General features: G+C 40.5%; 1 long non-coding RNA gene across 1 annotated transcript in view; it reads left to right on the top strand.

The window, feature by feature from the left end:
- The first annotated feature begins 11,408 nt into the window (after positions 1–11,408).
- LOC116217062 (uncharacterized) overlaps positions 11,409–13,521 on the top strand; it is a 39,380-nt gene continuing 37,267 nt past the window's right edge. The window contains exon 1 of the long non-coding RNA XR_014885730.1: positions 11,409–11,647. This is a non-coding gene — a long non-coding RNA (uncharacterized LOC116217062). The remainder of the gene's footprint in view (positions 11,648–13,521) is intronic.

Raw genomic sequence — 13,521 nt, 5'->3', positions numbered from 1 at the left:
TTTAAAATTTTTTGGGGGGAGGAGGCTGTCTTGCTGGCAAAAAAAAAAAAAACCCAAACCCTGACCTATTTGTTCTTTTTGACAGAACTGCTGCAGTTTCTCTTGGAAGTCATAATTTGGGCATGCAGAACTGCATCTCATAAAATAAAACCATAGCTCCCAGGGTATGCTGCAGTGCCTGCATACAGGGGAAGTGTGATTCACTTGGCTTTATGGAGGACCTGGCAGCAGCCTCCCAGTTCCTTTGTGGAGGTTACTGAACAGGCAGAGGCAGGCATCCTACAGCCGCGCATGGCAAAAGGTTGAGAAGCAATGGCTGTAGAACAAAAGAAGTTTAGGTTGGCTGTAAGGGGAAAATGTTCTCCTCATCGGTCTGGTTGAGTAGAGTATGGCCAGAGATGTTGTACAGGCTTCATCTGTGGAATTTATCAAACCTCAACTGGGTGAAGTTCTGAGCATTGTGATCTGACCGCTGCTTGGAGCAGGAGAGTGGACTGTGTACTTTCCACTCCTTATGTTGTGATGCTCTGATGTGTGGAAGAATAGGGAGCCCAGGCCAAAACTGAATATGAAATACCCTAATTTAAATTCCAAGGAGATTAGATGCTTTTAGTATATTTTTTTTAACTAGTGTTTCTACATTAAACATTCTATCTTAAATGTTGCTTGACTTACCCCCTTCTTCCTTCACTTGCTGTAAGGCAGACAGAAGTTCAGGATTGTGATCTAATAGCTTTTATCCAAAATTCATGCATTTGTGCAAATGTCCTCTTGACTCATAAGGGTAGAGCAGCAGGAGTAGGAAATTGTTGCTCAGGAGCCTGGGGAATGTTTTCTTTTGGGCTTCCAGGGAAGATGCTGCTCTTAGCAGTATATAAATAGGAATTTGGTAGGCACAAGACAATGTGGCTGCTTTCTGTGTTCTTAAAAATCAGATCTAGTTTTTGTAATCTACTACTTAAAGTATTTCCAAAATTTTATTCTCAATACACTGTGGGTAAGTCAGTCAGACTTTCTCTTCCTAACACTTACTGTCAAGAAGAAGTTGTAAACCATGTTTATTTTTAACCTATCCTTTTATAGTGTATATTGTAATATGCATAACCTCTGCCATAGGCGTACCATGTCTGGCCTCAGCAGTGAATGATGTTGATTGGAAGGTGAACTGAAAGTGTGTAAGGCAAGCTGGAAATAGAAGGTCAAGTGTTAATTGGAAAGGAAGGGCAGCAGCTTGTGATCTACCCTGCATCTCCCTCTGTGTTAATGCTAGAGTTATAAAACAGCCGATTGTCCCTGTTTGTCTCTAAACTGACTGTATCTTTAGATAGAGAAGTGCAAGGAGGTAAAATCAACAGGCTATGAAGCCTTGTTTCTTTGGTTTTTTTTTTTTCAGGTATGTGCACATATCACTGCTAACAGTGTGTGTTTAAGAGCTTGTAAGCACTTGGCCTCAGCACAGCTGGTTATAGTGAGACCAGACAAAGAGGCTCTTTGACTGATATTGATTTACCCTGGTTGGTGTCTTGGTGTAATTTGCACCTTGTCTGTACTAATAACATGTGAAGAGTGTTGACTTCCTGATTCTAGAAATGCAAGTGTTGCATTTGCCCCTATAGTAGAGATCTCATAGATTTAAAATCATCATTGGATGGTAGTTGGTGGAAGCCACACCTTGATTCATGCTGCAGTTTATTTTAATGCAGGGGATGACTTGACAGTAGGAAATGTTTGAGGATGAAAACATTTGTCCAAGGATGTTTCTCTTCCAAGTCTCTGAAGAACAAGAAGAGGGGTGCCCAAAGGAGCAGGGTGGTCACTGCTGATGTGACTCTAAGTGACAGACCATCACATACAGTGATGATGCCTTGAGCCCAGGATAGTCCACTTTAAGCAGTTGGGCAGTCTGTAGAATCGTTTTGGCCCCTTGCCCTCTTCATCTTAAGGCTCATACTTCTGGCTGCTGAAGAAGACTGTACCAGTAGCTAAAAATTGGGTGAGTCAGCCTTCTCACCTTGGCAGTGTATCCTTTTCTGTTCCTGCTATGGGCATTTCTTGTTTCTCTGTATATTATTAAAGGCAAATCTCATTGGTCCAAAAAAAAAAAAACCTACAAAACAATGAAATCTATTAAGTTTGAGACCATAGAGTAATAGGCAAAGACTAGAACGAGTTTTTATTTATCTCCTAAAGACTAGTATATAACTTCTCTTATCTTTGCTCAGTTTACAAACATTACACATTCCTAGAGGCTAAGAAACAATATAAAAACTTAATCTGAGTTAATTAGTACTAATCTGTTAGCAAGACTTATCCTCTAACAGAACACTAGTGATGCAGTGATAACTGCGAGAAACTGCTACCCATGCCACAGACTCTGCTGGTAGTGGTTGCAGTTCTGTGTGAAAGGGGAGGTCGAACCAACTGCTTGAGTCCTACTGTGTCCTCTGAATTCTATGTACTATTTACAAGGGCATGAAGCTGTTTAGACATACAGAGCATATTGTTCTAAAACATTTAATGTGTAAAAGGAAATTGGATGTAGTCTGCCATTCTGAAAACATAACAAAATGCGTGTTAATTTTATATTTTTCTTTATAGGCAACAACTCTTAGTCTGTTGCACAGTCAGCTTTTTGGCATACGATGAAGTTGGGCTTTCTGTTAAAGTTATAAATATTTGTAGCTTCAAGCTGGCTGCTGAATCTGAATTTATTCTGCTAAATCTTATTTTAAAATAAGCATAAATATAGCTGCTTCTTCCCCAATTCTCCTCTAATGACTTTGTTGGTCTTATAAAGTGATTAGACCTCCTTATCTCAGCTAGGGATGCTGCTAAACGAAGTTCAAATACCTATCTTGCTGGGATTATCCTTCAGGCACTATTTAAATGACCCACCAGCAAATATATCTGCTTTAATGTGACATTTGTTGTCCTTGCTGCCTTCTCATACTAATTCTGTCAGACATTTTATTTTTTTAAACTACTTAAATGAGTCTTATTTCTAGAAATGGCAACCTTGTTGATAAGCCATTCATTATCTTTGACTGATGAACTTCAATTTCTATTATGCTTTAAAAGCCTTTATTTTTCCTTCGAAGTATCCATTTATCATTGCCTCATGCCAAAAAACCTGATGGTTCAAATTGGAATTGTCTTGCTCCACGCCCTGGTGCTTGGTATGAATGTGTAAAAAGCAATCTATATGAAGGCATCTCCAGTCTGCTGAGGTCGTTTGTTCTACTTAGGTTACTGTTTTTGCACGCTGCATGTTACGTTTTGCTTAAAAGCTAATTTAATCACCCTTAGATTTCAAAGCGTTGGCTACAGGGAGTAAAACTGTTAATATCCCAAGATAACGCCAACTGAAATGAGAATCAATGAAAGCACTAAACCGCCCTTTCTGCCATCTGATAAGAGGCACTGAAGCAGTGCTACCTCTCTCAGATCTATTCTGGATCACTTCTGCTTCCCGGTATTTCCATTCTTTTTCTAATTTCATTCAGTCTCGTGTTTATGGTCTTTGCTCAGTACTTTACCCTTTACCCAGCATTTAACAAAAAAGCAAAGCAAAGTTTTTCTCATGAAACTACTGCGTGTTTCTCTTTGCTGTTCTCAGCTATGGATTTGTTTATCCTGATTAGAATTAAAGCCTGTGCACTGCCAGAACTAGTGCGAAGAGATCAAGTGGGATTCCAAGTCATGTGTTTTCATTTAAATTGCAATAACAGAAGTGTGTTGGAAATTAAAAGGTTTAATAACATATTCTTTTTTCTGGTCTGCATTAGGACGAGTAAATCGGGTACAGACTGTGCTTTAAAGAAAGCCTAAGCTCTAGACAAACAGCCCTCCTCCCTCTTACCTCCAATTTATCCACTTCAATCTGGATTTTTTTTTTTATTGGCATGGCTTTACTTTAGCTATATTCAATAAATGGAGAGCAATAATAGAAGCTGGTATGATCTTGATGAAATGTTGTTATTGTCTTAGGTTTGCAGTTGTCCTTTCAGTCATCATAATATTTTCTTCCTTTGTTAGAGTTTGCTTGGGCATATGTCTGGAAAACAGTTAAGAAATCTCAGCTTCCAAATAGTAGAACAAACGTTATTGCAAGGGTTTTTGTACTTGTTCATGTACGTGTTTCTCCTGCTAGGCTGTAACTGTGATAGACTAGTAGCAGATGTATTCCAGCCTATGTCAATCATCCAAAGCTGTCTTTGAAATCAGATGGCTTGCTACAGTCTTTCATTCCTGTATCCTATGCAGTCCTCTGATGTCAATGCAAATAAATGAATACGTGGGGTTTCTTTTGTTTTATTTTTTTTTTTTTTAAAGCTATCAGAGGGTTCACTTTGATCACTAAACTGGGTACAGATTTAAAAGGAGGTTTCATGATGAATGCTCGTAGCGGACAAAGGTATAATCAAGCCTGGTCTGCTATGGGTACAGCGCAGGTGATGGGGACTGAAAAGATCATAGAAACAGTATAGAGGGTACAGAAACCAGGTATCCTCCTCAGTTTTTAGGTACTTGGGTCTGCTTTATGATGGGTTCAGGCTTCCTGATAACAACAGGGTAAGGAGCGTCCAGGGTTCTGCAACATGATTCAGAGGAGGTGCAAGGAAGAAACTCGAGTCCAATGTGACGATCTCTCCATGCAGCAGAGAACGCTTGTCTGTAAAAGCTACAAGGTCTTGGAATGAGAATAGGTGTTGATCTGTTATATTCACTTGGTTCTGTACAGAAAGCAAGTTATATCAAAACTTGCAATATAAATGTGTCTACCATATGGCTTGTGTTCAGAGCAGTATGGACATGCTCTGTTGCTATCAATAGGAGGACTAATGGATCGAGTTACTGTTCCCAACAGTCTCACCCAGGTCTGAGTATAGGTCTATTGCTACAGTTAGAATAGAGTTTTGCTCTCCTATGTTTTTGCAAATGATATTTGATTTTTCACACCAGTCCTCTGAGTTAAAAATGTCCTTGATTCTGTTGATTTAAGTGAAAAGTGTAACACCGTTTTATCAGGGTTTTTTATTTTAATTAGCATGCTTTAGAGAGAGGATTAACATAATAAGTATAACCCCTACTCATGTGTAACTGGTATTGTATAACAGGGAGTTTGTGCAAAACAAACAGGCGGGCCCTGCCTGAAAGGGCTTATAGTCTAGTGGGACAAACAAAATGCACAACAAATACAGAACAGCATATGGCCATCGCAGTTGGTCTTAAATAGAAAGGGATTAAATTCTTACATTTCTGCAACTTGTCCAAGCAATCCAAGTGCCCCAGAATTGTTATGATAACCTGTCTGGTTTCTTTCCATAGATTATCCCTTAATACTTTCCCCTTTTACTATTAGCATGACTTTTGTGCTAATATTTTGAATATTCAGCAGGGATCTTTCTGAAACTTATACCTTTCTCTTTGTTTTAGAATTTCATACCATATATAAATATATAGTATATTATATATATATAATATAGAATATATAGAATTATATACCATATATATAATATAGAATATATAGAATTATATACCATATATATAAATAATATTTTCTCTTCACTGTTGAGATATTCCATATGGTCATTTCGTTCACACAGTTAATTAAATACCTCTGTAGGGAGGCACTGCACTTACATGTATTGTGGGCTCCAGAGGCACTCCTGATTGATCACTAGGTAAAGCTTTCACTCATTAGGACTTAATGGAGTACTACTTTTTTGCTATTTAAAGAGTTGTGAAAAATAATCATGAACTATGTCAAGAAAACACTCGGTGTCTTCTTGAAAAGTACATGAAACCTTGAAGCAAACTTCTGGAAACATTTATAAACTTGGTTTAAAAAAAAATATATCCAAGAGTGTTCATTTCCATACACAAGTAACAGCAGAAATGTTTGGACAACACATCTTCATTCTTCTCCTTCCATGACAGCTAACTTGCTGGCATTAATCCTTCCCATACCTTGTAGGCTTCTTTTTACATCTTGTCAGAGATAAGATGATTGTGGAGAAAAACAATGATGATAGGGATCTATAATTATTTATGACTGATGAACATATCTGACATTCTTTCCTGCTACCTACTGATATGTCTACTAGATAGCAAAACAGAATTTCCTCTGCTGGCACAGTATATATTTTATGTTCAAGATGCTGCTTGCCATGAGATGTTGGACAGGATTGCTATATACCATAGTGTGAAAATATTAGTAAAAACAATGCATGTCTGGGGAAAAGTCTCTGTTAAACATTTCTAACTTTCAAGTTGATACAGAATGAATAAAGAGAAAATGAGTCCCCTGTGATTGAGAGCTCTCTGAGATGTCAGCTCTTCATTTAATCTTGTAAGGGCAGATAGAGCATTTTTGAGTACAGGCTACATATGTTTTCCCACTAATATGAGTGCTGGTAAGAACATTATTTTGAGTGATAAAACAATATGATTAGTCTTTTTTTTTTTTTTAATTCTGTCTTAAGTTTGTCTTGATTCAACATGTACTGGTATGCATAAAATAAAAACTAAGCCCCATAGAAGGCATAGTTATTTTAATCAAAGTGCTGTTTATATGTGATTTTTTAAGTTCCTGAGCGTTTTTAGAAATAGTGAACTAGTCTAAATAAGATTGAGGTCTTGGAGCTTGAATAACTATGAACAAGCTTTCAAATCTACAACTAACCCTCAGAACTACCTTTATCTGAATGGCTTAAATGAAATACTGTTCTCTGGAAGGGTAAGAGGATAACATTTAGTTTAACTGCACTTTATTTGGTACTTCACAAAATGATCAGTTGTAGAACAATCATTAAAATCATAGGCTATAAGCTACTGTCCTCTGAAGTAAATTACACGTTGCAAGATATGTGGGTCTTTCCATTTTATCACACAAATGGAATATGTCTAAGCCACTGGGGTTTTTTAGGTTCTCCCTCATTTTGCTAGCAATGTTGGTCTGAAATAAGATACTTTCATTTAATGTAGAATAAAGAGACTTATGTTTATACTTATTTTAACTGCTGTTTTGCTTTAGCATGTTTCTTGCTTAGTACTGACCATAATGCGGTTACTGACAAAATAAACCAATTATGTAAGTAGGGTTTTTCTTCTTTCTCTTCTCCGCACAGTCCCTTTAAGTTAGCTTTTGTGTGCTCAAAAACAACTGGAGGTCAGGTTGAGTGAAGAAACCCCGTGATGAGTTAAATGATCGAGACCCAGAAAAGCCTAGAGCACTAAAGCCTGTGGTGTTCCTCTTCCATTTGGAACAAATTACCTATCCCAGCTTCAAACCTCAATGGGGGTGAATTTAAATTGTTTTTTTATTTAGCCTTAATGTTGTGTTAGCTACCCTACCTGCGCTTCAAGTATTTGCTGCAAGCGTGAGCCCTGCAGGTTGCCAAATGACCACTTCCAATGCTGTATCTACCATTCCTTTTTCTAGTTTTATTGTGTCAGCCACCCTAGGTTAGGAGCCAAATGGTGTGTTGAACACTAGAGGGAGAAACTTGGGCAGGGGGGAGGTCTGCCTGGAGAAGGGCAATGCGTGTATCTCATGGTAAAAAGGCATAAGAGGATCTGAAACAGCTGGGCTTTGGTGGAAAACTGGATAACTAAAAAAGAGGTTATATTCTATGAGCAAGATTAAAGGAAATTAAATTGGAGGATTAAGGCTCAGGTTTTGCGGTCTCATTTTCTGTTTCAATTCACAAACACCTTCTAAAACCCACCAGTGACGTGATTATTCTCTAAATAATTAAAAAAACAGGAGGCAGGTTTTCAGTGCTTAGGATTACACACACATAATAAAGAACTCTAGCAAGTTAGTGTGATACACGTAATATCTTAATCCCTTAGAAACTATGCCTGCTAGTAGACTTCTCAGAGAACGCTCAGCTGTTGTGGCTTTGTAGTGTACGTTCCTAAATTCATTGCATGAAAGTTCTGTTCTGAGGTTGCTATGTCTAAAATGACCACTCTTGGCAGCTGTGCTGTCTGTACGTTTCATTAATTTTCTTGCTGAATCACAGGTTAGTTTTGTAAAATAGATATATCCAATTAATTCCTTAGTATTAAAAGCAGAGACTGTGCACCAAAAAAAAAAGTTTTTGACCTTCTCACTATGTTTGGTTGATGTTTTGATAGTATTTAAGCTCTTGTTTACCCAGGTGGGTTGTCTTTAAGTGTATGTAGAAAAGAAAGATGGCTTTCTAAGCATAACTACAGTTGCGTTGCTCTCTCAGTAGCTTCCCCGACTAAATCCCTCAGGAGTGCATGATTAGGGACAGGACCATAGCTCCCTCTTCCACCTTAAAATTAGTTGGAGTGCCCTCATCCTGCAGTGGAAAGAAACCATTCTGCCAGCTATATTGATCCAAGCAAGGATTTGGGAACGCCTGCTTTCCCAGAGTCAGTCCACAAACGTGTGAACTATGTAGATTTTTTTATTGTTCGTAAATTGAACTACTTTATGAATTACATGTTTATATTCGAACCTCTGCTTTTAGTACGACCCGAAAAGGCTTCCTGTAATGCAGCCACAAGATGGCACTTGAGCTGCGTGTAACTACCTGAGCTGAGTCACTTAGCAGGCTGGTTTTAAAACGACAAGACAAAAACACAGCACCCAACACAACATGATCTAACCACCTTTACTTTACAGAACATAAACAAGCTTGTTTGTGAACAGCGATTTCAATTTAGTTGCTTAAACTACCAAAAACTTTCTTTAGTCCTAGCTATTTTGTGAAGTAGAAAGTCTCCCTCTGTCTAATGCAGGATCTCAGGACTGACTAATATCTTCAATTGGTGAAATCTTTTAAGTTGACACTGAAATTTTCCATGTTTCTATAAACACTTCCAGTTTACCTAAGAGACATTTGATATGGCAAAATGCATGTATGTACTTGAGTGTTGTATTGTGTGTGCCATTATTAAGCATTATGTTCTTCCAGCAAAGATTAGTGGAAGGCTTAAGTTAATATTTGACTGTCTTCACATTCCTTTCTAGTCATGTCACATAAAGATTTTGAAGAATGTAGTTGTTTAGAGGTTTCTGTTTTAATTCATAGCATAAATCTATTTCTGTTTTCTGTGGTGCTGGGGCATCATTTGCCACTTTGTGATTCATTTCTGGAGCGTGGGTCCTGATTCATTAATTAAAAAATGTTCATTTCCTTGCCAGCAGACTCAATTTTCTCCCTTTTGGCTGTACTATAGAAAGAAAATATTTTCGACTCTCAGTGCCTGTAATCAAGGTAATCCAAAGCAAAAATGTTGGTGAAAGGGGGAGGCTGTTACTATGGCAGCAGGAGGACAAGATTTGGGCAGCTGAGCTCACCTGGCTTTGGGAAAAGTGTAATGAACCATTAGGTTGAAGTGACTTTCTGCTGTTGCTTAGAGTAATTAAGAGGCCTGTCTAGCAATATTTGAGTAAGATGCAGCAAAAGCATCAGATTCCCAGCAGTGATTACCTGTTGGTTTTGGACCCTTGTGTGAAAGCAGTGTGGACCAAGAGCTGGCACACTGAACTGGTGTAAGAAATGTGTTGCTATGTTAGCTCATGTTCGTGCTGTACTCTACTCTGACTATATGTGGTTCAAATCTGGAGTGGGAAAAGGAGTGCTATAGTAGTGGAAATTCAGTTTTGAAGTCTCAGACTTTCAGACAGAGTGGGAACAACTATCGTAAGCTATGTGGCACAGTGAAGTCTGTGCTTGGGGTGTGACTAATGAAGTCAGTATGTGTACAAAGGTAAACATGTATATAACCTGTTAGTGCCTTAGAAAATAGAAGGACATGGGAAGGAGCACAGTAATGTCATATGGGAGAAGAGAAAATAGTAAATATGAACTGAAGATTCAGCCACTGTGTGAGTTTGTTCTCTTAAATGTGCTCGATAGATTTCTGGTCCTCAGGGCAAGGAAAACTCAAGTTGCAACGTTGCAGTTGTTTTACTTCTGCTTAATGTTGGAAAAACTGCTTTATTAATGAGGATTGTATATTAGTTCACCTGCTCCTCAGTGATTTGCATTGCTCTGTGCTTTCTGGAACTGCTTTCAGAGCCACAGCAGTCCAATCAGACTTTCCTATAAATACTTTAATAACAGAAGCTACTTCTGCTATAAACACCTAAAATCTACTTTTTTTTTCTTGCTAGTATTCATACCATGTGCCCATATGCATGGGAGACTTCTGAAAGACTGTTTGTACCTTCTCTGCTGTAGTTGTTAAGATGATTTCTTTTTTTTTTTTCTTTCTTTTCTTTTTTTTTTTTTTAACAGTAGCTCTTTTGGTATCCAATAGGGAAAACCCCTGATCTGAGGGTTTTTTCTCTCCACGGGTGGGGATATGTCATAAGTATCATTGTGGGAAATGCTGCTTGACGTGTTTTTCCCTTTATAAAATGAACATTTCTATTGCTAATTCTCTTAGGGTAAGCAATACAACCCCTGTCTGCAGACAGTGAAATTTAACAGGCTGTTAGTTCTCCTGCCTTTGAGGACAGCTGAGTTCTGGAGTTTGGTTAGCAGTATCCTGGATTACAGGACAAATGGTAGATTTAGGTGAGAATGAACAGCAAAATGCTCCCAAGCAGAACTAAGTCATTAATCTGTATTCAAGTAACTCCTTTTTTATGAGGAGGCACTATTGTAAGGGGGCTGTGCTCAAGATCAGAGTTTACCTATGGAAGTTAAGAGGCTTTGTGTGTGTGATATAATTACTGCAGTTCAAAAACCTACAGCTCTGTGCATGGGGAAACCATGCCAGGCTCCCCAAACCAAACACAGGCCATCCTGCTGCTCGATCTGCTGGTACTGTGCGTCTCCCAGGTGTCTGCATGCTGGGAGGGGACACATGGCTGTGTTTCAGGACACGGGGATGTGTTACCACATCCCATGTTCAGGAAAACATGGCAACCTATGAATACGGAGCCTCACAACACAGATGGGACACGACTCTATTTGTCCAGTGTTATGCTCTATATCCTGAGGCAGGGAAAATGCTCGCACCCTGTGGAGAGCAACACTCGCAGGCCCTGCGGTGTGGACACGGGCACCTGCAGCTTGTCACATCCAGCAGAAACATTCCTACGCTTTTCATTCTCCTGGTTCCCCGGGGTTGGGCCCCGCTTCAGCCCCGGCCCTCGCTCCCAGGGGCGCCCCACACAGCGGCGAACCGCAGCGCTCCCAGCCGCAGCCCGCTTCGCACCGCATCCCGCGGCTGCCGGCCGCGGCGCCTTAGCATTGGGGCCGGGGGCGCCTCCGGATCCACCCGCAGGGCCGGGCCCCAGACTCGGCCGCGCCGCTCGCAGAGAGCGTGCTGCCCGCTTTACGGCTGCTGAAAACCTCCCTCGGCCGGCGCGGGGCAGCCGTACGGCGGCGGGGCAGGCGGCGGGCAGGTAACGGCGGCGGGAGGAGGAAAGGGGGAGGGCGGGCTGCTGGGGAGCGCGCGTGGGTCGCCGCTCCTCCGAGAGCGGCGTCCCCCACCCGCAGCGCCGGACGGCGGTCGGGCTGCGGAGCGAGGCTGTCAGCACCGGGAGAACTTTAGTGGAAGAAAGGCAGCTCTGTTAAAGCGAGGGTGCCGGGGAACGCTCGCTCGGAACCCGCTAAAGGAACTGCCCCGGAGGGCTCCGCGCGGCGCCGAGGTGAGCCCCGCTGCAGGGCGGCGGGAACCGACGGCTGCGCTCGTGCCGCTCCGCGCTGTCACTGCGCGGGGCTGCCCGGGGAGGTTAGGTGCCGGTGTGGTCTCTGCCCCCGTAAGGAAATTAACGTGTGTTGGCTCATCGAGGTTGTAAACACCACAAACCAACTAGCTGGTGCGATAGCTAGAAAACTTTCTGGAAGCCATCAAAACAATGAACGGCGTCACAACGTGCTTTCCCGTCCCTCCTTTTTTTTTTTTTTTTTTTTTTCCCAGTGCTGTGCGTGCTTAGGTTATCTCAGTGGGTAATTAGGTTATCTAAGTGAGTGACTTCATAAACGCAGATGAGTGGTTTCGTTGCTTTCAGTCAGGTTAGATGTTAAGAGGGATTTCTAATCAGAAAGAGCAGTGCAGTGGCACAGCTGCCCAGGGAGTGGTGGAATCACCACCCTGAGGGATTCAGAGCTGTGGGGATGTGGCACTGAGGGATGTAGGTATAGGAGAGTGGATTGGACCTGGGGATCCTTGGAGGTCTTTCTTAATCATAACGATTCTAATACAAAATAGTGATGTTGGCAGTTGGGCAGCACCATCCACGCTGCCTCGATTTCTCCATGTGCGTGGAGCTCTTGGCTCCAGTAGGGCTCCATATGGTAAATCTGCCTTTGAGGCCTCGGGATGGCCTCAAAATGGTGGTTAAAATGGATCTGACGCTTGCGAGCGGTGCTGAGCCATCCTGCTGACTTGAGCGGGAATTTCCAATGCTGAGTCATCTAGACGAAAATATTCAGGGAACATTATAAAGAATTTAGATTCTATCCTAATATGAACAGCCTGTATCATGTTGCCTTATTTATTACTTGATATGTAGTTCTTGCGTTTAAAGGCGAATTTACTTATTCAGTGGTTAGCATATGGAAAGCATTAGAAATGCTAACAGTGCCAGCATCCTGTATATCAAGCAATGCTATATGTATTTTTAGAATCTTAATCTAAAGAGCTCTCTATATGAGTCCCAATGCATCAGTTAATCCAGCATTTATCTCCAGGATGACAAAATGAAGCCTAAGGAGTGCCTTCTGATTTTTAGTCCTGGTTTGCCTTCCTAGCAAGTGTCTGAACTATATGTTAATTACCATGAAGTTGAGAGTTAATCACTTGAGACAAGCCAAAGAATGGTCTTTTGTAGCAGAACTTCTGCAGTTTTCTACAGGTGTGATTTTTTTTTTTTTAAATCTGCTGAGCTATGCATAGAGTATTAAAAAAAAAAAAAAAAAAAACCTGCAGAAATGACTTTACTGGAGTTTCAGCAGTCTTACTGTCTACCTAAAGCTCTGAATTTTATTTCTTAACCTTAAATAAATATCATAGAGCAACTTTTGTTGTGGAAGATGTTGGCAAAACAAAACTAACCAGATTGGTTTGCTGGATAATGATGCAACACTTCTGCTTGTAATAATAGGGAGGTTCATAGGTTAGCTTTGAGGATGTTGGTCCAGAGCATCTATCTAAAGCAGGAAAAGAGGGTAAGTGGTAAAAATAACCAGAATTGTCCATGTTTAAAAAAAAAAAAAAAAGTTGTGAATGTCAAAAGCTGCACACTTCTTTTGGTAGCAGCTCTCAAATAGTCATGACATATCATGTGACTTTCCACTCTGTTAACCTTCGTAGCCAGTATTTTTACCTTTTCACTTCATGTGGTACATACCAGCATTATTTTTTTTTTCCTTCTTAAATAACCTCTAGGCATGAATGCTAAATAGAAGAGAACAGACCTTTTAAAGTGTTGTGTATTTTTTTTCCACCATAACAAACAAATTTCTTTCCAAAGAGTGGTGCACATGTAATCCTCCAGGGAAAGTAGATCTTCATTATGGT

The sequence above is a fragment of the Meleagris gallopavo genome, chromosome 11, assembly GCF_905368555.1.
Source record: "Meleagris gallopavo chromosome 11, MGAL_WU_HG_1.1, whole genome shotgun sequence".
In the NCBI taxonomy this organism is placed as follows: domain Eukaryota; kingdom Metazoa; phylum Chordata; class Aves; order Galliformes; family Phasianidae; genus Meleagris; species Meleagris gallopavo.
Note: the sequence above shows the minus strand (reverse complement) of the source record. Positions and strands in the feature narration are given on the sequence as shown.